General features: G+C 39.0%; 1 long non-coding RNA gene, 1 other non-coding gene and 1 pseudogene across 2 annotated transcripts; 2 read left to right on the top strand and 1 right to left on the bottom strand.

The window, feature by feature from the left end:
* Positions 1-6014: 6014 nt before the first annotated feature.
* LOC144378631 (uncharacterized) lies at positions 6015-20772 on the top strand. The gene is made up of 2 exons (XR_013440539.1): positions 6015-6295; positions 16885-20772. It is a non-coding gene; the product is annotated as an uncharacterized LOC144378631 (long non-coding RNA).
* On the bottom strand, positions 11868-14711 carry LOC101965835 (PRELI domain containing protein 3B pseudogene; annotated as a pseudogene).
* Positions 20773-23283: 2511 nt separating the features above from the next.
* On the top strand, positions 23284-23356 carry Trnav-cac (transfer RNA valine (anticodon CAC)). Its single transcript has one exon. It is a non-coding gene; the product is annotated as a tRNA-Val (tRNA).
* The last annotated feature ends 220 nt before the right edge of the window (positions 23357-23576 follow it).

Here is a 23576-nt window from a genome sequence, read left to right as displayed (position 1 = left end):
GACACATTACCTTGCTAGTCATAGGTTAACCTTTCCTCTGTTCCAACAACTCTCTGTGTCAGCCTTATCAATTACTTGCTGTTCGTACTCTCTGATGTCCTTGGCCCTGACTCCCTTATTTGAACATGCTGCTTTCCTTTGCCTAAGATGCCGGAAGCCCTTCCTTCTGTCCCTCTCCACACATCCGGTGGCTAACTCTGATTATTTCATATCTCCCACATCCTTTCAGCAGTTAGGATCTTCCTTAGAACTTTTACATAACCGTATCCATAATTACAGAACATCATATTGTGTTGCCACTGTCTGATTCCTGCCATACAAATGAATTGACTATCTTTTTTCCTCCTTGCATCTATAATATTTACCATATACTATATGTAATGGTTGAGAAAGTGAGTAAAAAATGATTATGGCAAAAAGGAGACAGCAATAATAAGGGTGTCACTTAAAAGCCAAATTTGAAAAATTTAGAAGTGCTTTTTAGAAATAAAAGAAGTTGGAGTAAAAGGTTCATAAGCCTAGGTCAGTATCCATAATATTGGTGTCCAGGAGTATACCCAAATTAATATAAATGTTCTCAGTACTGGCAGCGTCACCCAGGGACCCTGCCTCGATCTCAGCTGCCCACCCATCTAAGAAATAGACGAAAATGATAAAAGGTAAAAATGAACCTATGCAGCTTGATTAAATTGGAGAGAGACAGCTAGATTGGTCCACAGAAATAGTGACAATTTATAGAAACAAAAGCCAGTTGACAACACATACATAGATTTAGTTGGCCTGAAGAGGGTGAACATGGGACAACAGGCAGGAAAATACACACATGCAGATTTAGTTACCCTGTGTTGGCAGGGGGGTGATCTTCCCTTTCAGCCTCTTGTCACCTGTCAGGGTGCAGAGTTAACTTCCTTTCTCAGCAGGAGGAATTTTGTTCTTAATTGTGTATGTGGCAGGTGGGACAAATTCATTCTGTTTCAGTATACAAACCAGGTGCTTCTACATGCTGAAAATGTTTAATTTCATACATCTGGATAAGACAACTGTGTCCTAAATTTGAATGTAATGGATTATTTTTAAATTCCTGATTTTAAAATTTGCTACCAAGCTACAGTAAGCAAAACGGTGGTGTATTGGCATAAGACAATCATATAGACCAGTGGAAATAGAGTTGAAAAATGATTTTCAACAAGTGTGCCAATACCATTCAGTGGAGAAAGGGCAGGTTGTTTTTAACAAATGGTGCTTAAAAACTGAATATCCATATACAAAGTGAACTTGGACTCTCACCTAATACCATTATTTAAAAATTGACTCAAAGGCCTGGGGTTGTGGCTCAGTGGTAGAGTGCTTGCCTCACATGTATGAAGCACTGGGTTCAATTCTCAGCACCGCATATAAATAAATGAATAAAATAAAGGTCCATCAACACTAAAAAATATTTTTTTAAAAATTGACTCAAAATGGATCCATGACCTAAAAGTAAGAAATAAAACTTAGAATAAGGCATTCTTAGAATAAAATACAGGGCAAAACTTCATGACACCGGACTTGGTGGTGATTTCTTGGACATGACATAAAAGCTACAGGCAAAAAAAGAAAAACTAGACAAACTGGACTTTTTAAAAAAATTAAGACACCTTGTACATTAATAGGCACTATTAAAAGAGTAAAGAGGGTAACCACAGTATGGGAGAAAATATTTGTAAGTTATGTATCTGTTATGTGATTATTATCCGTCAAGAATTGAAAACAACAGAAAAACAAACTACCCTATCTAAAAATGGAGAAAGGACTTAAATAGACACCAAGAAAATATGGGAAAGGTCAACAAGCCCATGAAGAGATGGTTAACATCACTAGTCACTAAGGGAATTTAAATCAGAACTCTTGAGATACCACGTCACCAGCCATTAGGATGGCAATTAAAGAACCATAAAATAGCAAGTGTTGATGAGAATACGGTGAAATCAGGACCCCCATGCGCTATTAGTGGTGCATCTACCATAAAAAAATAGTAGCTTTTGAGGTTCCTCCAAAAGCTCATCAGAATAAGACACTAGAACTTTGTAAAATAATTCAGCATTTTCCCTCACTGAAAGACTGTAAAACAAAAAAATATAAAGTGCTTACAGTGTGCCTGACACATAGTATTTAATAATGCTAGCCATCATTTTTATTAAGAGATTGTCTTAGTCTGTCTTCTGCTGTTAATAACAGAATATAACAGACTAGGTAATTTTTATAAAGGAAAAAAAATTCTCACAGCTCCAAAGTCTGGAAAAGTCCAAGACTGAAGGACCTCATCTGGTGAGGTCCTTTTTGTTGAGTACTCTTCTTGCCACCTCATAGCATAGTTGAAAGGTGTCACCTGACAGGAAAGATAGATGGTAGACCCAACTTGTTTTTCATAAGGACCCACTACTGAGATAGCAAACCCACTACTGATAACAGCGTGAATCTACTCAGGACTAACAATTATCTACCAGGTCTCACCTCCCGACACCTCCACATTGGGGATGGAGTTTCCAATACATAGACACATGGAAGGCACGGCACTCCTGGTTCCACATTTCAGAAGAACAATTTGCATTGCCTTTTCTTTCTACCCCAGTCTCAATTACTCAGAAAAGTCTTTTAAACAAAGGAGTTGATTTCCCCCACGTTCATTTTCATTCCACTCTATGAAAGGTGTTTTCTAGGAAGGAGACTTAGAGAAGGAAAGCATGGGGGTTTGAGTTAAATCCTGGTAAGAACTTGAGTCCTGATGTTGTCCTTGCCAGAACTTAGAGAGAGTGGGAGAAGCGGTCCATGGCTCCCTCCTAAAGGCTCCAGTGTGATTTCACTTGTTTATTAGAAAGATTAAAATAAAAGTAAAAATGTTTTCACGCTAAAGGCATACAGATGCCCCTCAACTTAGGATGGTGTTGTGTCCCGATGAACCCACTGATCCTGAAAATACTGTAAGACAAGAATGCATGTAATAATACTTCACCTCTCAAACATCATAGTCCAGCAACACAATACTCTATACCCGACAGGGATTTTCCCTTTGTGACTGTGCTGCTGCCTGGAGCCGCAGCTTGCAAGAAAATAATGCATAGCACTAGGCTGGGAAAAACATTGAAATTCAAATTTTAACATATAGTTTCTACTGAATACACATCACTCTTATGACGCGGTAAGTTGGGGACTGTCTGTATAGATATATGGGGATATATATATATATATATATATATATGGGGTTATATATATATATATATATATAATTTATATATATATATATAATTGATATATATATGGGGATATATATATATATATAATTTATATATATGTCTATCAATTATCCCTAATTTTTTATATTCATATATATAACTGAAAATCAGAATATTTATTTTTGTTTTTAACCTTTAAAAACTGTTCTCATTTTCAGTGCAAGATCAGTACTTGGCAATCATAAAATACTGAGGATATTATTTACTAAATCAATTCCTACCAATGAAAACATCAGAGTAATTATTAACTTTAGGACTTGATTTACCATCCTTAAGTTTCTAGTCTTCATTGAACATGCTGTGGAAAAACTAGGGAATTTTAAAACACCAACATGGTTGCCAAGATTTATTGATTTTTAAAAACAAGTATACTAACACACATAAATAGATTTTCAAGGAGCCCTTTAATTATTATTTTGAGGAATTTCCCTTCCAGATTACATTTAGTGCGGTCTGTTGCTCTTCCATTTACAAATTCTTTTAAATTTTCAATTTATCAAACAAGATGGATTCTTTTCCCACAATTTAAGAGGAGGAAAAAAAAGGACGAGGCTTTATTTTATTTTATTTTTTTAATGTTTTCTTCTGTGTTAGACATGCCACCTCACTCTTTTCTGGAAGAGTTCTGTCCATTTGTGTGTGTGTGTGTGTGTGTGTGTGTGTGTGTGTGTGTGTGTGTTCCCTCCCTTTAGTTTTCTATTTCTCCAGTTGCTGTCACACAATTTTCTGAGCAGAAGCACTTTTCTTTGAAAACATATATCTACTTGTTTGTTTGTTTTAGCTTGCGGGCCAGTGAGAAAGACTCTACAGCTCAGTCAGCTGCCTAGTTCCAGGGTTAGATTACGAGGATGGCAGCCCATCATAGCAACAGCTAACTCCTCACCACCATTGTTCAAGGAAAGGTCAGGACCTGTGACAGTCAGCAAAAATTGTAGTGGAAGGCTGATTTTCTACAAAAATGAAAGAGGCATAAGGGCACCTCCAGCTCTTGGCTCTCATTTGTTATCTTATTGTTAGGAAAAACAAAACTCTGTTTGTTCAAGGAAGATAACCTCGCTCTCTTAAATAACTACTGTGTTCCTTTGAATTGGACACCACAAAAATTTACATAATGTTAGAACACTCTGTAGAGGAATCATTGGTATGTGTGTTCTATGGGTGCTGAGGACCAAAACATAATTCTGAATTGTTGCAAAACACTTGACTATCTTAAATTACAAAGAACAATAACTTCAATACACTGGTGTGTTTTGTCAAAGTTTCTTGTCTATGACTAGATTAAACTAAATATGCATTCATGATGTGATTGTGCAGACCGAGCCCCTATTTTTATTTTTGAGGAAAAGTTCTTAGGTTACTTGGAAAAATACAGAAGCTGAACATAGAGTACAGTTAAAAACAAGCAAATACTATCCTTGTTTTTGGAGAATGCCAGAAACAAAACATGTGGTAAGCCACGTTGGCCGTTCACACCTCCTTCTTAACTGTAGCCCCACCTCTGTCCCCAGAAATCATCCCTAAACACCACCTCTGGAGATCAGCTTTCCTGGACTCTTGCCCTCCTTGGTTTCCTGGTTATTCATTCCTTGAGTCAGCTCTTCTTTCCTCAAACTGAAATAATCCTGTCCTGACTCCTTCACGCTGGCCCTGGGTCCTGCACTCTGCTGGTGAACTAAATCATCACATCTCTGCAATCCTGGTCAGGAGAGGAAGCCATAAGCACCTTTGCAGACCTGAAAATAGGTATCTAATGTGTTGAGCAACCATAGGCCATGCATCATGATCAAAATGCAACCCTTTTGTCTCACCAGCTCTTTAAAATCAATTGGGAGCAGAGGAGGGCTAATTTCCCTGATCCTTGTTAAGAAAAATCATTTTAAAAAATTGAAAACAAAGTTGACAGGATAAGAGCTTTCCTTGGAGCTGGGAGTGTAACTCAGTGGTAGAGCATGCCCTTAGCATGCACAGACCCTGGGTTTGATGGCCTGGTACCAAAAGCAAAAACTCTCCTCCTCTATAGAGTCTAAAATCCCAACCAAAATAGTTGTTTATTTCTAGTAAATTTAATTTGTAAATGTAAAGGAAATTAGAATAAGATTCTAACTCAGTTTTTAGTGAGGCAAGAGGATGGCTGTGTCTTCTACATGTCATCTTGGACTGTCTCAGAGGCCCACCCAAAGAGACCTCATTTCTAGGAGAACATGCCGGTTCATTATCACTAATGAGGGCTCACACTTTCTGATATTGCAAGTGATTTATGTCTGATAGAAAAAAGAAATAACCCAAAGTTATGGTTTTATTGCTTGGTAAGACTTTAGCCAGTTTGGCTTCTAATTTCTCAGTCTTCCAACATCCTACCTTCATCAATTCCTATAAATACTCACCTCGTCAAATGCTATTGAGACTGCATTAACATGCTTCTGGTTCTTTCATTGATCAGTTAAAAAAATGTTGACACATGTTTATTCTGCGCTTATATGAGGGTTAATTTTTTTTTTCCTTTGAAAATTATGCTTTGCCATCCGAATGATATTGTAAGCAGGCATTATCTTTCCTGGTCACTCTTGGACCATATAAAGTCCTGTAGTCAGCTTTGGTAAAAAGCCATTCAGTAACTAGAATGGCTAACTTACTTAGCTGTCAAGACTCTGGAGTCCTCTCCTCCAACCACAGCCTGCCCCAGGAAGGAAGTCAGCAGTAGGAGGTATGGTTCTTGTACTCATTTACCTTAATACTCACAGGACAAATTGTCATGACACGACTCCAACTGAGTCAAAGGGGAGTGGAATGAGAGAGGGGATAGGTGATTAACCAGGGATTTCTTGACTCCATGGCTGCATACTCTTTTTCTATAGCTGACAGTTAGTGCTGACAACATCTCTGCCAAACCCTTCTCTCACGCAGGCCCCTTGATCTGAGATGCTTTCATCAGTCCCTGGGTAACCGAGAGGTTTAATCTGCTTCTTTCTGCAAATGACCTCAGTGAACTGGCAGTGGCCTTATCTGGCAAGACCCAAGACAAGGTAAGCCACTGGCTCTTACAAATGCATATGCTTTGCTCCTCTAAGCACCGGGACTGTGGGGTGATGCCACAAAGTCTCTCCTTCCTGCCTCCCTCGGGAAGTGCCTAACCCTTTCTCTCACTGTCTAAATTTCCTGGATGGGACCCAGACTTCTGTTAAGATCACTTTAAGCTTTCTTATGGAGAGTACCCACCTATTTCCAAATTTAGGGAGCACAGTTCTTGAAGTGGTCATATTTCAGCTTGTTCGTAGAAGTTTGTAGCTGTCATCCAAGGTAGAAGGAAGAGTCGGGCCTCCTGGACCCTCCAAAGGAATCTCTTTACTCATTCAATTCCTGCCCACTTTCTAAACCCTGTGGATAGTGTTCATTGTGCTGAGAGTTTCACCAGCCACGGAGCACCTTCTTTGTAAGTCGGTATATAGTAGTAGTGTGGCAGGGGGAGGTTGTCCTGCTCTTGCTTCAGTACTCCGATTAATACCTAACTAAAAACTGAAAAAGAATCTTATTTTAATTTCCTGTTGAATTTATATTCAAACATACTAGAAATGATCAGCTAGCCTGGTAGGGATTTTACTCTGTAGGAGAGGAGTCTTTATTGGATCAGGAGAGGCATGGGCATGGAAGTACCCCCAACAGGTCATTGCCTGCTTGATCGATGAGCAAAACTGGATTTGAAATAAAGGCCAAAGATTTGTTTTGTTTTGTTTTCCAGTACTGAGGATTGAATCCAGCTCCTTGCCTGTGATATACACTCTACAACTGAGCCACATCCCCAGCCCTTTTTAAATCATATTTTTATTCAAGTTTTCACTAAGTTGCCCAGGCTGGCTTTGAACTTGCTATCCTTCTGCCTCAGCCTCTCCAGTAGCTGGGATTACAGGCATGTGCCACCACAGGGCCAAAGATTTATGAATATGCCTATTATTCAGCAAAAGCTGTACACTTTCCCTTCTTGCACATATGATGAGTATACATGTACATTAAAATCCCATATTTGTAATGGGTTTGCCGTGGTACCTGCAACTCTTCATCTCAACTCTCATTTGGTGTCTATTGACTCAACATTGCAATTGGTGCTGGGGTATATAGTAGTAAGCTTGTGTTTTCTTACGACTTATGGTTCTCACAAACTGCACTACCCTGAAAATAATTGTGTTCTTGGTATTCTTTCCATCACATCCTTGGGATATACTTGAAAAGCACTTTATTTGAAATTAGAACTGAATTTGAAGAACAATTCTGCCACTCATTATGAGCTTTGTGACTCCAGCAATTCACCTATTCTTTCTGAGTCTCAATTTCTAAGATGGACACTGAGCAGCTTAAGCTGTTGGATTAACTGAAATGATGTCTTTAAAGTGCAGACTTGAAGAAGACATTCCCTAAAGAACTCCCTTAGGAGTTTCTCTTCATCCAGTTTCTGAGACATCAGTTCCAATTTGGGTACAGGGCTAAAGTTTATTATCAAAGCAACCTTGTCTCCTGTGTTCTTTACACTAAAAGTCACTCTTTGTACTTGTCATTCGGAGCATGAAATTATCCACTCTTGCTATACACAGTAGGGTGATGGCTACATTTTAAAACTCAGATTCTAAATAACCACTTAAATCACTGTGCCAGTTCATAAACCGGAGCCAGACTGCTGTACTTTATGCTTATCCACTCTCCCACTGCACCCTTGCTCCTAATTATTTCTTTAGAATGATTGCAAAGACTCATGAGTCTTTAAAAATCATTAACTTGCTTCTTAAAATACAGCAAATAATATACTTAGCTATTAATTACAAAATTAGCTCAGGATATTAACTAATAGTTCAACGAGCACCTCCTGTGTGTCACCTTGTCACTCATCACTAACTAAGTGATATATTGGGAGAGCAGCCAGAAAGTACTACAGCTCTACAACAACCAGGAGGGTCATTTCACAGCCAAAAACTCTATGGCATCGGGACTTCTGGGTTTCAACTCCAAGGCATCATCCTGTTCAGATCATGCACTCCCATTGAAGCCCTGGACTGACATCAAGCCTGTCCTTCCTCTTCCCAACCCAAATCATCAAGACTCAGTCAGCAGGCTGGGGTTGTGGCTGAGAGGTAGAGCACTTGCCTAGCATGCGTGGGACACTAGATTCCATCTTCAGCATCACATAAAAGTAAAATATATTGTGTCCACCTATAACTAAAAAATAAATATTAAAAACAAAGGACTCAGTCAGCACTTCATGTGGGAATAACCTTATGCACTCACCACAGGACTGGCAAGAGATCAATGCCCTTGACCATTACTCCAGTACCACCAGTCAACTATAGTTACAACTATCCTCTCACCCTTGGCAGAAACCAGATTCCTCATAAAAAAGGAAAAATGTGAAAAACATTAGAGGATCAACTTGATAGTTGAAAACTTTGTTCCAAATGTAAGTGTAAAAATCATCTTAACAAAACCCAATAAAAGACGGCTAGTGTGGTTAAAGCAAGGCAAGGGATCTCCAGCCCTCCCCTCTCAGTGGCCCTTTCCTCAGTTGTTTTCTTAAGATTCTACGTTGTTGTGCAGGTCACAGTCTGAAATGCACTAGTCTAGATTAAACCTTTCATTTTGCAGATGAGGAAAGAATATAGACTATATATGAAAACCTATTCAGGGCAATCTAGGGATTAGTGGAAGATTTTATTCATACCCTACTCAGGGTTTTTTTACTCTTTTTTTCTTTTTTCCTGTGCTTTGCCCCATCCTTTCACTTTGGGTGATGGGCCAGGACTAGAGGGAGGCAAGTGAGGTATCCAGAGTACAAATTCATGGAGATGCTCTCTCTCAGGTCTGGGCAAGTGCCAACTCTGTGCTTACAGAGTCTAGATGTGAGTCCTTCCTTAAATCTTGTGCTCAAAAATGTGCCTTTTTTGCTTCACCTAATCCCATTTGTACCTGTATTATATTTAAAATACTAGCATCTCCTAAGCATGCCACACGGAACCTCTTCCTCATGTTCCTCGTCCCCTTCTGGTTGTCATTCCCATTAGACTATGAATCTTGGAGATCATGAACAACGTTTTTCATACTTCTATTCCTACAATTTGGCATAGTATATGGAGAATATTGGGCACTCAAAAGTACCCATGGGATGGACAGATGGGTGGGTAGATCTAAATTTTATCTTTTATAAAGGTTTCTCTGACCCCTGAAATCCACTCTGACCTCTCTGTCTTCTGAATTTGTAACACATTATTTTAATAATTAAATTCACATTTAATCCTGTGTGCTGACATAACTTTTATGTTTATGTAAATCTTGTGCAGCAATTTAGTTTTCTAATGCTCTGTCTTTATGCCCAATTAGATTTTAATTAATTAAAGGCAAAAACCAGTTTTGGCTCTTTGAATTTTCTCAGCAGCTAGAAGATTTTGCCCACTGGAGGCATGTAGTAAATGATTCTTCAATTCATGAATGAAGAATAAATAAATAAATAGCATTTTATCAACTAAATAGAATCCATGGAATTTGGTAATAGTTTCAAGGGCCTCTTAACTTCTGGAGTATACAAATCATTTCACCTCTTTTGTCCTCTTTGGCCTCAGTTTCTTTACCTAAAATGAGGAGGCAGCTTGAGTGGTTCTGAAGATAATTCTAGCCTTGGTTCCCTATGAGTTTAGAAATCTGTGATGTAACAGCCTCCTTGGGTGTAAAATTTTCTACTACAAACACGCTTGTCATCTAACAGGAATTGTTTAAATGTAATTGATGGCCCAATTTTAAAGTGTTCATAGAATCCTGACATTTTGAACAGATTGTGTGTTTAAAAATTAATTTGTAACACACCAGGAATATTACTTTTGACTGAATTTGTGGTTTAGCCTGTATATTAGACACTTGGAATATAGAACCAGTAATATTTCAAATATGGTATATATCTTAATTCTTAGCATTATTTCTATGGGAAAACATTCACAATTCTAACAAAGGTCTTCAAGAACAAACTTCCCCAGGTCACGGTGTGGAGAAGAATGGGAATGGAAATAAACAAAATGTTCCCATGACTTTAATCACAGTAATAGGAAAAAAAATCAAACATTGCACCTTCAACTTTCTATCTTGATTGAGAAAGTCATTAGCATATAACAAGATCAAAGTGTTTTATTATTTCAGGAAGGTAAAAACAGATCTTTTAAAATAGTCAATTTTATCATTATGTAATCAGTTGTTATATGTAATCATGTAGCAAATGCAAGACTGAAAGTAGCTTGTTAAAATGTTTTAGAGAAATCTGAGTTCTCTTCCAAAAGATTCCTGGGGAAGTATTTAACTCTTTTCTTACCTCTTTTTTATACAATGCATTCAATTCTTCAAGATCTACTGTTAAAAAGATACCCTGTGTGAGTAATAAGGTCCATGATAACCATGTGACAAGGTTATTCTTATGAAAAATTATAATTTCATAAGGAAGTATTTGGTGGGTCATTGTAGGCTACATGCCATCCTAAGAATTCATTTACAGAATTATGGTCTAGGCAATTGCAGCTCATGGCAACTAACCATCCCTAAATATGATATTGTAATTTCCCCTAGCTCCTCATTTATCTAGGCCCAAACTTATTTGATGCATTATCACAGAGTGTAACAAAGAGCACAGGGCTGAGTCTTGGATCTGAGATCTGACAGCTTTGTTATTTAACATGGATATCACTTATTGGTCTCTTAGACTCTGCTTCATTCAACATAGTTTCTTTCTTTCTTTTTTTGTTATTATTTGTTTCAGGTAATAATTTTATTATAAAACTTTGGTAAACCAATACAGTATGCTTTAATTTTTTTTATTTTTTCTTTTTAGGTTCTGGGGATTGAACCCAAGGATGCTTTACCACTGGTCTGCATCCGCAGCCTTATTTATTTATTTATTTATTATTTTGAGACAGGGGTTCCCTAAATTGCCCAGGCTGGCATCAAACTTGTGATCCTCTTGTCTCAACCTCCCAAATAGGTGGGATATTATTGGCATGCCCCACTGTGCCCAGCCAATTCAGTACTCTTTAATAAAATAAAAGAATATTTTTGTTGACTCAAATATTTTTTAGTGATGATTTCCACTCCAAGAATATAATTTATGTGCCAAATCAAAACTCTGTGATGATTGGCAGATCAAGTTTATTTATATAAGTTAATGTTTTTTTTTTAACCACTTCTCCTTTCAAAGTGAGTTCCCTCATGCATGAAGCTTTGGTTTACCACAGTGAGGCAATTGTGTGTCTGTGGGAGGGGACTCTGCTTTGTTCTGGGGTTGGTCCAAATCCAGATAGAGTTTCAGTGTCTAGAAACCTTTAAAATTCCACTTAAGGAAACTCAACATCAATACCAGTTTCTTCCATGTACTTTTAAAAAAGCATTAAATTTTCACATAAATACTGGAACCCTCAAAAATCATAGTCATTTCAAGCTACACTAATCTCAGATGATCCCTTTGATTTAGAAGCCTTATATATTTTTGCTTTCATCAAAAGTCACATAGATTTATTCCAGCTTATTAAAAGAATTCTCATTAAATTATAGTTGTCTTTTTAAAGTAACAAAACAAAGACATTGTCAGCTTGGAGAGACCTGGATGACCTGATGTTGTATACTAACATCCATTATAATTTCTTTACAAAAAACTGCTGCCTTTGGTGTTCTTATCCTTCCTCTTGCTGAAGCTATCAGCTCCTAAATCTTAGCAATTAATTTATACATTATCCATTCCTTTGCTTATCAACCATTATTAGCATTTGAAGATACTGTGTCCATCATCAGTCCTCCAAGATAACTGCTGAGGCTCTTTTCACAGTAATTATGGCTTCGTAGGCCAAAAGAGCTTTTTTTCCAGGTCCTGAGGATATAGTTTTTATATAAGTATCTTATCTATTGAAACCACATTGGTAAATTAAATATTAGTACACTTATGTTCCACTGTTTTCTTTTTAAAATTTATTTATTTATTTGGTCTAATTAGTTATACATGACAGCAGAATGCATCATAAATGGAGCACAATTTTTCAGGCCTCTGGTTGTACACAAAGTAGAGTCACACCATTTGTATCTTCTACATGTGCTTAGGGTAATTATGTCCATCTCATTCCACCATCTTTCCTATCCCCATGCCCCCTCCCTTTCCCTCCCTCCCCTTTGCCCTGTCCAAAGTTACTCCATCCTCCCTTGTGTCCCTACCCTCTACCTACTCCCCGGCATTGGGGATCAGCATCCATTTACCTGAGAAAACATTTTGCCTTTGGATTTTGGGGATTGGCTTACTTCACTTAGCATGATATTCTCCAACTCCATCCATTTATCTGCAAATGCCATGATTTTATTCTCTTTTAATGCTGGGTGATATATATATATATATATATATCATATATCTCACAGTTTCTTTATCCATTCAGCTACTGAAGGGCATCTAGGTTAGTTTCACAGTTTAGCTATTATAAATTGTGCTGCTATAAATGTTGCTGAGGCTGTCACTGTAGTATGCTGTTTTTAAGTCCTTTGAGTATAGACTGAGGAATGGGATAGCTGGGGCAAATGGTGGCTCCATTCCAGGTTTTCTAAGGAATCTCCATACTGCTTTCTAGATTAGTTACACCAATTTGCAGTCCCACTAGCAAAGTAAGAGTGTGCCTTTGCCCCCACATTCTCACCAACACTTATTGTTGCTTGTCTCCTCCTCCTCTTCCTCCTCCTCCTCCTCCTCCTTCTTCTTCTACCAGGGATTGAACTGAGGGGCACTTGACCACTAAGCCACATCCCTATCCCTATTTTGCATTTTATTTAGAGATAGAGTCTCACTGAGTTGTTTAGTGCCTCATCCTGGCTGAGATTTGCTTTGAACTCGAAATTCTCCTGTCTCAGTCTCCTGAGCAGCTGGGATTACAGGTATGAGCCACTGAGTCCGGCCATGTTGTTTTTATTCTTGATAATTGCCATTCTGACTAGAGTGAGATGAAATCTTAGAGTAGTTTTGATTTGTATTTCTGTAATTGCTAGAGATGTTGAACATTTTTTTCATGTATTTGTTGATCGTTTCTATATCTTCTTAGAAATGTTTGTTCAGTTCCTTAATAAATAACCTTGATTGGGTTATTTATTTATTGGATTATTTATTTATTTTTTTGGTGTTAAGTTTTTTGAGTTCTTTATATATTCTGGACATTAGTGCTCTACCTTATATGCATGTGGTAAAATTTTTCTCCCATTCTGTAGACTCTCTATTCACCTCATTGATTGTTTCTTTGGCTGAGAAGAAGCTTTTTAATTTTAATCTATCTCATTTATTGATTCTTGATTTTATTTCTTACACTATAGGAGTAAGGGTAAGTAAGTCAGGGTCTAATCCAACATGATGAAGATTTGAGCCTATTTTTTTCTTCTGTTAGGCTCAGAGTCTCTAGTCTAATTCCTAAGTCCTTGATCCACTTTGAGTTGCGTTTTGTGCATGGTGAGAGATAGGGGCTTAATTTCATTTTGCTGCATATGGATTTCCAGTTTTCTCAGCATCATTTGTTGAAGAGGTTATCTTTTCTCCAATATATGTTTTTGGCACCTTTGTCTAGTATGAGATAACTGTATTCATGTGGGTTTGTCTCTATGTCATCTATTCTGTACCATTGGTCTACAGGTCTATTTTTGGTGCCAATACCACACTGTTTTTGTTATTACAGCTTTGTAGTATAGTTTAAGGCCTGGTGTTTTGATGCCTCCTGCTTCACCTTTCTTCTAAGGATTGCTTTGGCTATTCTGGCTCTCATATTTTTCCAGCTGAATTTCATGATTGCTTTTTCTATTTCTATGAAGAATGTCACTGGGATTTTGATTAGAATTGCATTGAATCAGACTCTGCACCTACCCACTACCTAGTTTCTATTAATCATAATCAGTGAGATTATTTTGCAGTATTAATTCTGCCTATCCAAGAACAAGGGAGATCTTTCCATCTTCTAAGGTCTTCTTTAATTTCTTTCTTTAGTGTTCCGTAGTTCCATTGTTTTCTTTACAGGGAAACTACAGAATATTTTTGCCCATGTTTTGTTTTTTGTTGCACCAATAAGAGACTTCACCATGGAAAGCAGTTCCCACTCTGTGTTGTGACATCTGTGGCTCTGCAGCTTTCCAGAGAGATATATATATGTCTGTCCAGCACACCAACTCTAACCACATTCCTGTTTATATGGTTTGGGTATTTCTAGATGGCAGATGTAGAACTTCCCACTAGTGGTCAGAGATGTGCTCCAAAGTTCAGATCTTCACAGTGCTTAGGCCTGTGGGCTGTCTAGGCAGTGCTAGTGGATGATAAGGCACAGAGATACACCTGCGTGTCACCCCACATTCCCCCTGTTCAGTGCACAGGCCTGGTGGGGCCCACGTTCCAGAGCAAAGATGTCCCAACCAGTGGATCATGTCCTTTCCCAGTTCAGTCAGATACTGCACCTACCCACCACTTAGTTCCTATTGATCATAATCAGTGAGGTCATCATTCTTGAAAACTGTATCTTCTTCATTCCTTTCGTTTGTAGTCTTACCCTTTGTCTTCTATTAAATATGAACATTTCAGTCCAAATATTGAGTTTTTCCATCCTCATCATCAAGCATTTCCATATCAATGTCTAATCAATATCATTTATTTCATCTTGCTGTTCCTTGGCCTCAATACAGTAAGTAGTTAGTCTGACCCAAGGGATCTTTTCAAACTTCTTCCATCTTTATTGTATTGGGATCTTGCAAGAGTCAGGGAGGCAATGGACCATGTGCTTTGGGGCCTGGCCTGGCCTCCAGCTCCCTTTCTCCCAATATGTATATTACACAAACACTTAAGGCAGAGCACTGTGCTGTAACTAAGTCATAACAACAACATCTCTCATTACTGAGAGTACTGACTAAAAAGGCAGTAAGTCATTTATATGCATCATCTCTGCTAAAACAATATATGATTATGTAGATATGAATATTATGATCTCTCTTCTGCAAATGAGAAATTTGAAGTTGAAGACTTTTAAGGATTCACCCAAAGTCACACAGGTGTTCAATGTCAGATACAGGATTCAGCCAGTCATATGGCAACAAAGTTTGGTATCTTACTCATTATATCTTACCCATTGGTTCCCCCAAATGACTGAGTGCTCTGGGGAAAACATCCAGTGTTCATAGCACAAGTTTGAATGTTTAGCCTGGTAGATCAGAGATACACACAAATAACTTTCCCTTAAGGCAGTAAGGCGTAAGTACAGGAAAAAAAATCCCCCATGGTGCAGTGGGATTCAGAGTTGGGAGAGTATTTCCCAGAAACCATGACACTTGTCTGGAAGATAGATAGTATTTTAATGGGTAACGGAGACATGCAGATTTATGTGTAATTTTATTCTGGCTTGCATTATTTATGTCATTCTTTTTATTGATTGTCACCTCAACTGGAGAAGTTTTAAAAGCAAGGTTCCTGTCTTATTCCTCTATATTTTTAAATATCACTAGCGCAATGTCCTGTCCATGGTAAATTAGAAACAATTTGTGATTGTTCACCTAAAGATAACGTTTATCCATTAAACAATTAAACCAGGCTTTCCCAAAGTACATCTTACTAAATGCCACCTTGTCCTAAATGTTCTCAGGACAGCCTGTATTTTATTAGATTTATCAACCTTTAAATGTAAGCTTCATGTATGAGTTTTTTCTACTTGGTTTTAAGTGCCTCAAGGACCATGTGTATCCCATATATCACAGAATCTCAGGAGCTTGCAATGTGTGCACACAGCAGTTGTCTAATAAATACTTGTTAAATGAATTAAACCATTCTCTCAAGTAACTCTTTCAAAAAAGGCTTCCCAGGGACTGGGATGGTGGCTCAGTAGTAGAGTGCTTGCCTAGCATGCATGAGGCACTGGGTTCGATCCTCAGCACCATATAAATGTAAAATAAAGATATTGTGTCCACCCAAAACATTAAAAATAAATATAAAAAAGTCTTCCCGTAGATAGTAAGTTTAATTCACTTAATTCATAGTAAGTGGATATTCACGAATGCACAACAGAAAATGAAATTCCCAAGAATCTTGCAGTTATCTGTTTAAAGTAAGTTATGCAATTGATTAAACAGAAATTATATTGACCAAAGAGCTACCAGTCTTTATTTCCTTGAGAAACACTTAATAATCTTCTGTAAAGTCACTATTGAGAAGAGGCTTTTAGTGTTGTGGTTTAGATATGAGGTGTCCCCCCAAAAGCTTGTGTGTGAGACAATGCAAGAAGGTGTAGAGGTGGAATGATTGGGTTGTAAGAGTCTTAAATTAATTAGTGCATCAGTCGCCTGATAGGGATTAACTGAGTGGTGACCATAGGAGAAGTAGGCTATAGCTAGAGGAGGTGGGTCCCTGGGAGTGTGCCTTGGGATATATATTTTGTGAGCTGAGCTTAGTCTCTCTCTGCTTCCTGGTGCCATGTCCCCAGCTGCATTCCTCAGCCACATATTTCCACCTGCCTCAACCCAGGTCCTGAGGTGTAGAGTTGGTCATCTATGGACTGAGACCTCTGAAACTGTGAGCCCCCAAATAAACTTTTCCTCCTTTAATTGTTCTTGCCAGAATTTTGGGAGATCCAACATGGCGGCGGGCGCAGAGAGATCAAGTCTCTGACCTCTTCAGCTGCGTGGGCATAGGAAGTTGTAAACCATCTAAATTCTGTTTGCCCAGAATCACTAGGCAATGCTGAGCTGACGTGGATCTGGGGCGAGCAGTCTGGGCCTCTCAGAACACACACTGAGCCCCGATCGGCTGAATTCAAGCTCCCATTCACCTGCTTCCCGCAGACACACAGCTGTGACTCAGCACTAATCCATCCGGCTGAAACAACTGGTCGGCCCTTCTGAACCTTCAGAGGTAAATGCCAACCGAGCCTTCATAAGCAGTGGCCACAGGATTGAAACGGGGCTTGGGAGAGACAGTCAGGACCCACTCGTTGCATTGGTCACCTGGCAAAGGGAACGAACTGTCGCCATTTGCATGGGATACCACCATGGCAGAGAACTGACGTCACCAGACTGCAGCCGAGGAGATAACTTCATTTAAACCAGCGGCGACAGGTGTGTAACCCCCTAGCCTTCCCTCTCCACACAGCAGGGAAACCTGAAGGGCCCCTCCCAGCTCTCCCGTGAGCGCGATTGCCAGATCGAGGGAATCAGGACATCGATAAATTTCTTAAGTCATATGATTTGCCCAGACTGAGTCAGGAGGATACACACAATTTAAACAGACCAATATCAATGGATGAAATAGAAGAAGCCATCAAAAGACTACCAACCAAGAAAAGCCCAGGACCGGATGGGTATACAGCAGAGTTTTACAAAACCTTTAAAGAAGAATTAATACCAATACTTTTCAAGTTATTTCAGGAAATAGAAAAAGAGGGAGCTCTTCCAAATTCATTCTATGAGGCCAACATCACCCTGATTCCAAAACCAGACAAAGACAACTCAAAGAAAGAAAACTACAGACCAATATCTCTAATGAAACTAGATGCAAAAATCCTCAATAAAATTCTGGTGAATCAGATACAAAAGCATATCAAAAAAATTGTGCACCATGATCAAGTAGGATTCATCCCCAGGATGCAAGGCTGGTTCAATATACAGAAATCAATAAATGTTATTCACCACATCGATAGACTTAAAGATAAGAACCATATGATCATCTCGATAGATGCAGAAAAAGCATTCGACAAAGTACAGCATCCTTTTATGTTCAAAACATTAGAAAAACTAGGGATAACAGGAACTTACCTCAACATTGTAAAAGCAATCTATTCTAAGCCTCAGGATAGCATCATTCTGAATGGATAAAAATTGAAGGCATTCCCTCTAAAATCTGGAACAAGACAGGGATGCCCTCTCTCACCACTTATGTTCAACATAGTTCTCGAAACACTAGCCAGAGAAATTAGACGAAAGAAATTAAAGGCATAAAAATAGGAAAAGAAGGACTTAAATTATCACTATTTGCAGATGACATGATTCTATACCTAGAAGACCCAAAAGGGTCTACAAAAAACTACTAGAACTAATAAATGAATTCAGCAAAGTGGCAGGATATAAAATCAACACGCATAAATCAAAGGCATTTCTGTATATCAGCAACAAAACTTCTGAAATGGAAATGAGGAAAAACACTTCATTCACAATATCCTTCAAAAAAATAAAATACTTGGGAATCAAACTAACAAAAGAGGTGAAAGATGTATACAAGAAACTACAAAACCCTAAAGAGAGAAATAGAAAAAGATCTTAGAAGATGGAAAAATGTACCCTGTTCATGGATAGGCAGAACTAACATCATCAAAATGGCGATATTACCAAAATTTCTCCATAGGTTTAATGCAATGTCAATCAAAATCCCAACTACATTTCTTGTAGAAATAGATAAAGCAATCATGAAATTCATATGGAAAAATAAAAGACCCAGAATAGCAAAAGTAATTCTAAGCAGGAAGAGTGAATCAGGTGGTATATCGATACCAGATTTCAAACTATATTACAGAGCAATAGTAACAAAAACAGCATGGTACTGGTATCAAAACAGGCAGGTGTACCAATGGTACAGAATAGAGGGCACAGAGACTAATCCACAAAGTTACAACTATCTTATATTTGATAAAGGGGCTAAAAGCATGCAATGGAGGAAAGATAGCATCTTCAACAAATGGTGCTGGGAAAACTGGAAATCCATATGCAAGAAAATGAAACTGAATCCCCTCCTCTCGCCATGCACAAAAGTTAACTCAAAATGGATCAAGGAGCTTGATATCAAATCAGAGACTCTGCGTCTGACAGAAGAAAAAGTTGGCTCCGATCTACATATTGTGGGGTCGGGCTCCAAATTCTTTAAAGGACACCCATAGCACAAGAGTTAATAACAAGAATCAACAAATGGGACTTACTTAAACTAAAAAGTTTTTTCTCAGCAAGAGAAACAATAAGAGAGGTAAATAGGGAGCCTACATCATGGGAACAAATTTTTACTCCTCACACTTCAGATAGAGCCCTAATATCCAGAGTATACAAAGAACTCAAAAAATTAGACAATAAGTTAACAAATAACCCAATCAACAAATGGGCCAAGGACCTGAACAGACACTTCTCAGAGGAGGACATACAATCAATCAACAAGTACATGAGAAAATGCTCACCATCTCTAGCAGTCAGAAGAATGCAAATCAAAACCACCCTAAGATACCATCTCACTCCAGTAAGATTGGCAGCCATTCTGAAGTCAAACAACAACAAGTGCTGGCGAGGATGTGGGGAAAAGGGTACACTTGTACATTGCTGGTGGGACTGCAAATTGGTGAAGCCAATTTGGAAAGCAGTATGGAGATTTCTTGGAAAGCTGGGAATGGAACCACCATTTGACCCAGTTATTGCCCTTCTTGGACTATTCCCTGAAGACCCTAAAAGAGTGTACTACAGGGATACTGCCACATCGATGTTCATAGCAGCACAATTCACAATAGCTAGACTGTGGAACCAACCCAGATGCCCTTCAATAGATGAATGGATAAAAAATTGTGGCATTTATATACCATGGAGTATTACACAGCAGTAAAAAATGACAAAATCATGGAATTTGCAGGGAAATGGATGGCACTAGAGCAGGTTATGCTAAGTGAAGCTAGCCAATCCCTAAAAAACAAGTGCCAAATGTCTTCTTTGATATAATGAGAGCAACTAAGAACAGAGCAGGGAGGGAGAGCAGGAGGAAAATATTAACATTAAACAGAGACATGAGGTGGAAGGGAAAGGGAGAGAAAAGGGAAATTGCATGGAAATGGAAGGAAACCCTCATTGTTATTCAAAATTACATATAAGAGGTTGTGAGGGGAATGGGAAAATAAACAAGGAGAGCAATGAATTACAGTAGATGGGGTAGAGAGAGAAGATGAGAGGGGAGGGGAGGGGGATAGTAGGGGATAGGAAAGGCAGCAGAATACAACAGTTACTAATAGGGCATTATGTAAAAATGTGGATGTGTAACTGATGTGATTCTGCAATCTGTATTTGGGGTAAAAATGGGAGTTCATAACCCACTTGAATCTAATGTATGAAATATGATATGTCAAGAGCTTTGTAATGTTTTGAACAACCAATAAAAAAACCCAGAATTTTTGTTGCAACAGGGAAAAAGCTGACTAAAACACCTAGAAAAGCCATTTAGAGGGTAAGTGAGTAGGAATTTGGTAAGGATTTTTGTGGTACTGAGGATTGAACCCAGGTGGGCACTCAGCCACTGACCTACATCCCCAACTCAGGAGGAGGAATTTGGATACAGCATTCACCATACAATGTTTTGGCCACTATACATCCCTCACAAATGTGCCTTTAAAAAAAAAATATGAGTCTCACTGTTGCCCAGGCTGGTCTTGTGCTCCTGGACTTAAGCAATCCTTCTACCTCTACCTCTATTAAAGGCTTGTATTCCAAATATGGGAGGATTGTTTTATTGATATGTTTTTAATATGTAGCCATAAGCTTCAACTTTATTTATATGGACTATGGGAGAATTAACTTCACAGGGTTCAAATGGGAACAATAATAAAGATGAGGGGTCAAAAGCCCTGTCTTTGAAGAAAGGTTAAATGAGTTCAAGTCATTTTATTTAAATGAGACATAAAAATGATAAGGGAGGACAGGCCTAATGAGATAAAAATCCAGCCTGGTACATGAAATGAGGTCTGTGTGTCAGCTACTTGCTTTTAGTCACCATATGCCTGGAAGCCCAAAGCCAATCCTGGTTAATGTCTGCCTTCAAGTGCAGCATTATCTCTGATTCTAGAACCTATGCCAGCAGTCATTCCCTGTCCTATGTCACTATCAAAGCTCTGCTCACCCTCTTTTTGAGACTAACATTAAATAAATGCTTAGTATGTGTTAGGCAATGTGCCAAGTGCATTTTAGGCATCATTATTCATTCATTTGGTGAATGTTTTTTCAAGTTCCTTTTGTGTATCTGTCCGCCCCGGAACACATCAGTGAATAAAACAGATAACTCACGACTCTAAGAACATACTCACTAATGGGTGGATATGGACAGTAAATAATAGACAGAAGAAATAAGTGAATATATCATATATGAAGGTTATAAATATTATGAAAAATACAGCAGGGAAAGAAGAAGGCATGGCGTATGTCAGGGGAGATGGGATGCCATATAAATATTTCGCACAGGGTTCGCCTCATGGAGAAGGTTGGGAGCCCAAGCAAGTTTGTTGAGAGCCACAGACGAAGGGGCCCCAGCAAACTTCCAGCTGCCAGCAAACTTCCAGCTGCCGGCTGATGATTGGTTCACAGCGGCCCCAGCAACATCTAGCTGATTGGCTCCTCTGTGGTGATGCTCATTGGAGATGCTCATTGAGCTATTTCCCCGCCCTTTCAGACTGACAGATGATGATTGGCTCACAGTGGCCCTAGCAACATCTAGCTGATTGGCTCCTCTGCGGTGATGCTCATTGGGCTGTTTCCCTGCCCTTTCAGACCATGGAGCTGCTCATTGGGGGGACTTTTTTGGCTCTGCCCACGTGACCCAGCCAATTGGCCTCAAGAGCAGGAGGATTGTGGGAGGTGGAGAGGCTTGTGGTTTTGGAGACAGGCTTGTGGGAAGCCGGTGGTGGCAGTTGGGCTCTGAGGGTTTTTCCTGAGGAGCGGTTTTGTTTGGCGTGTGTGGTTCTAAAAATAAAATTTGTTTCTTTTGACAAGTGGCTCCTGAATTGTGCCCAGCCAGACTGCAGCACAAGTTAACTGTGTGACCATCTGAGGGACGTACAGATTGGCTGGAAGGAAAAATCAACATGAAGGTCCTAAATCAAGAATGTGTTTGCTGAATTCAGGAAGGGTGAATTCAGGGGCTGGGTCAGGGGCTGGGTGCTGGGGGTCAGGAACTGACCCTTTAGAGCCTTTAAAATGTTTTAAGGACTTTGGGTTTTACTCAGAGACTTGGGGAGCCATTGCAGGACTTTAAGCAGAACAATGTCATGCACGACTTGTTTTAGAAGTCCCACTAGCTAGGAGAAGAATGGGAACAAGGCCATGGGTCAGGAAGTAATTGCTGCTATGCAAGAATGCAGGCAAGCAATAGTTCAGGCGCAGACCAACAGTGGACTTGGTTGGTGAGAACTGGTCAGAGATGGGATATGTATTCTGAACCCAGAGCAGCAGGTTGATTTGGAAGAGTGTATGAGACAAAGCAAGAGAAGTCAAGGATGACTGCAAGAATTGTTATCATCAGTTAATCCTTACATCCCCGTAGGTTGTACAGATGAGAAAACTGAGGCTTTGAGAGACATTACTCTGGATTATTAGCTAGTCAGTGGCAGAGCTGGGATTTGAACCCAACACTGTCTGAAGCTAATGGCTGGGCTTCCTAACCATAATACTGTATGGGATAAGGAACTATTGAGATATAACTGTGAAATCTGACCTTAGATTTCCAAGAAATCTATTTCAGGAACATTTTCTATTTATTACCTTCCTTGAAGCCCAGTTTCCATTAGAATATTTTCATGCCTTTAACCTTAGTTAGTGACCTTATTCCCTTCTTTTCTTAGGGTCTCTTACTTCTTTTTTAAATTAAAAAAACATTTTTAGTGCATTATAATTTTATACAACCGTGGGGTTTATTTTGACATATTCATAAATGTATATAACGTAGTTTTCTCCCTTTCAATTCCCAGTACTATTCTCTACCTCCCTCCCCTGATCTCTTCCTTTACTCTAATGGCCTCCTACTTCTGATGTCTGTTGCCAACTTTCAAACTTTCTGACCACCTGGACATTCATGATTGGCTTGATTTCACCCCAGGTCTTGGACCTTAGTTTCCTCCAAAGCTTTCCTTATTGGCAAACCTTCTTATTTCAGAGCTATTTTCTAATATTTGTCCTCCTAGACTCGCTTTACGTTAATTGACGCTGACCACTTTAAAAAGCTAAAATCAGGGCTGGGGATGTAGCTCAGTTGGTAGAGTGCCTGCCTCACATGCATAAAGCCCTGGGTTCAATCCCCAGCACCCCCCCCCCCAAATAAACAAACAAACAAACAAACAAAACCTAAAATCATGTGACTTTCCATGAGTAGGAAGGGAGTGTCTGATAGTCTGATAGGGAGAGCCAGGCTGACAGTGACATCCCTGCATTCTTTGTACTTTACCCTGTTAAAGGTGGAAGAGGAAGATGTGGCCAAAGCACCCAGCTGGGAGCCTCCTAGGCAGGATTGATTCTGATCTGTTAGTTAGG

The sequence above is a fragment of the Ictidomys tridecemlineatus genome, chromosome 6 (genome assembly GCF_052094955.1).
Source record: "Ictidomys tridecemlineatus isolate mIctTri1 chromosome 6, mIctTri1.hap1, whole genome shotgun sequence".
In the NCBI taxonomy this organism is placed as follows: Eukaryota; Metazoa; Chordata; class Mammalia; order Rodentia; family Sciuridae; genus Ictidomys; species Ictidomys tridecemlineatus.
This window is presented reverse-complemented; position numbering and strand designations above follow the sequence as displayed.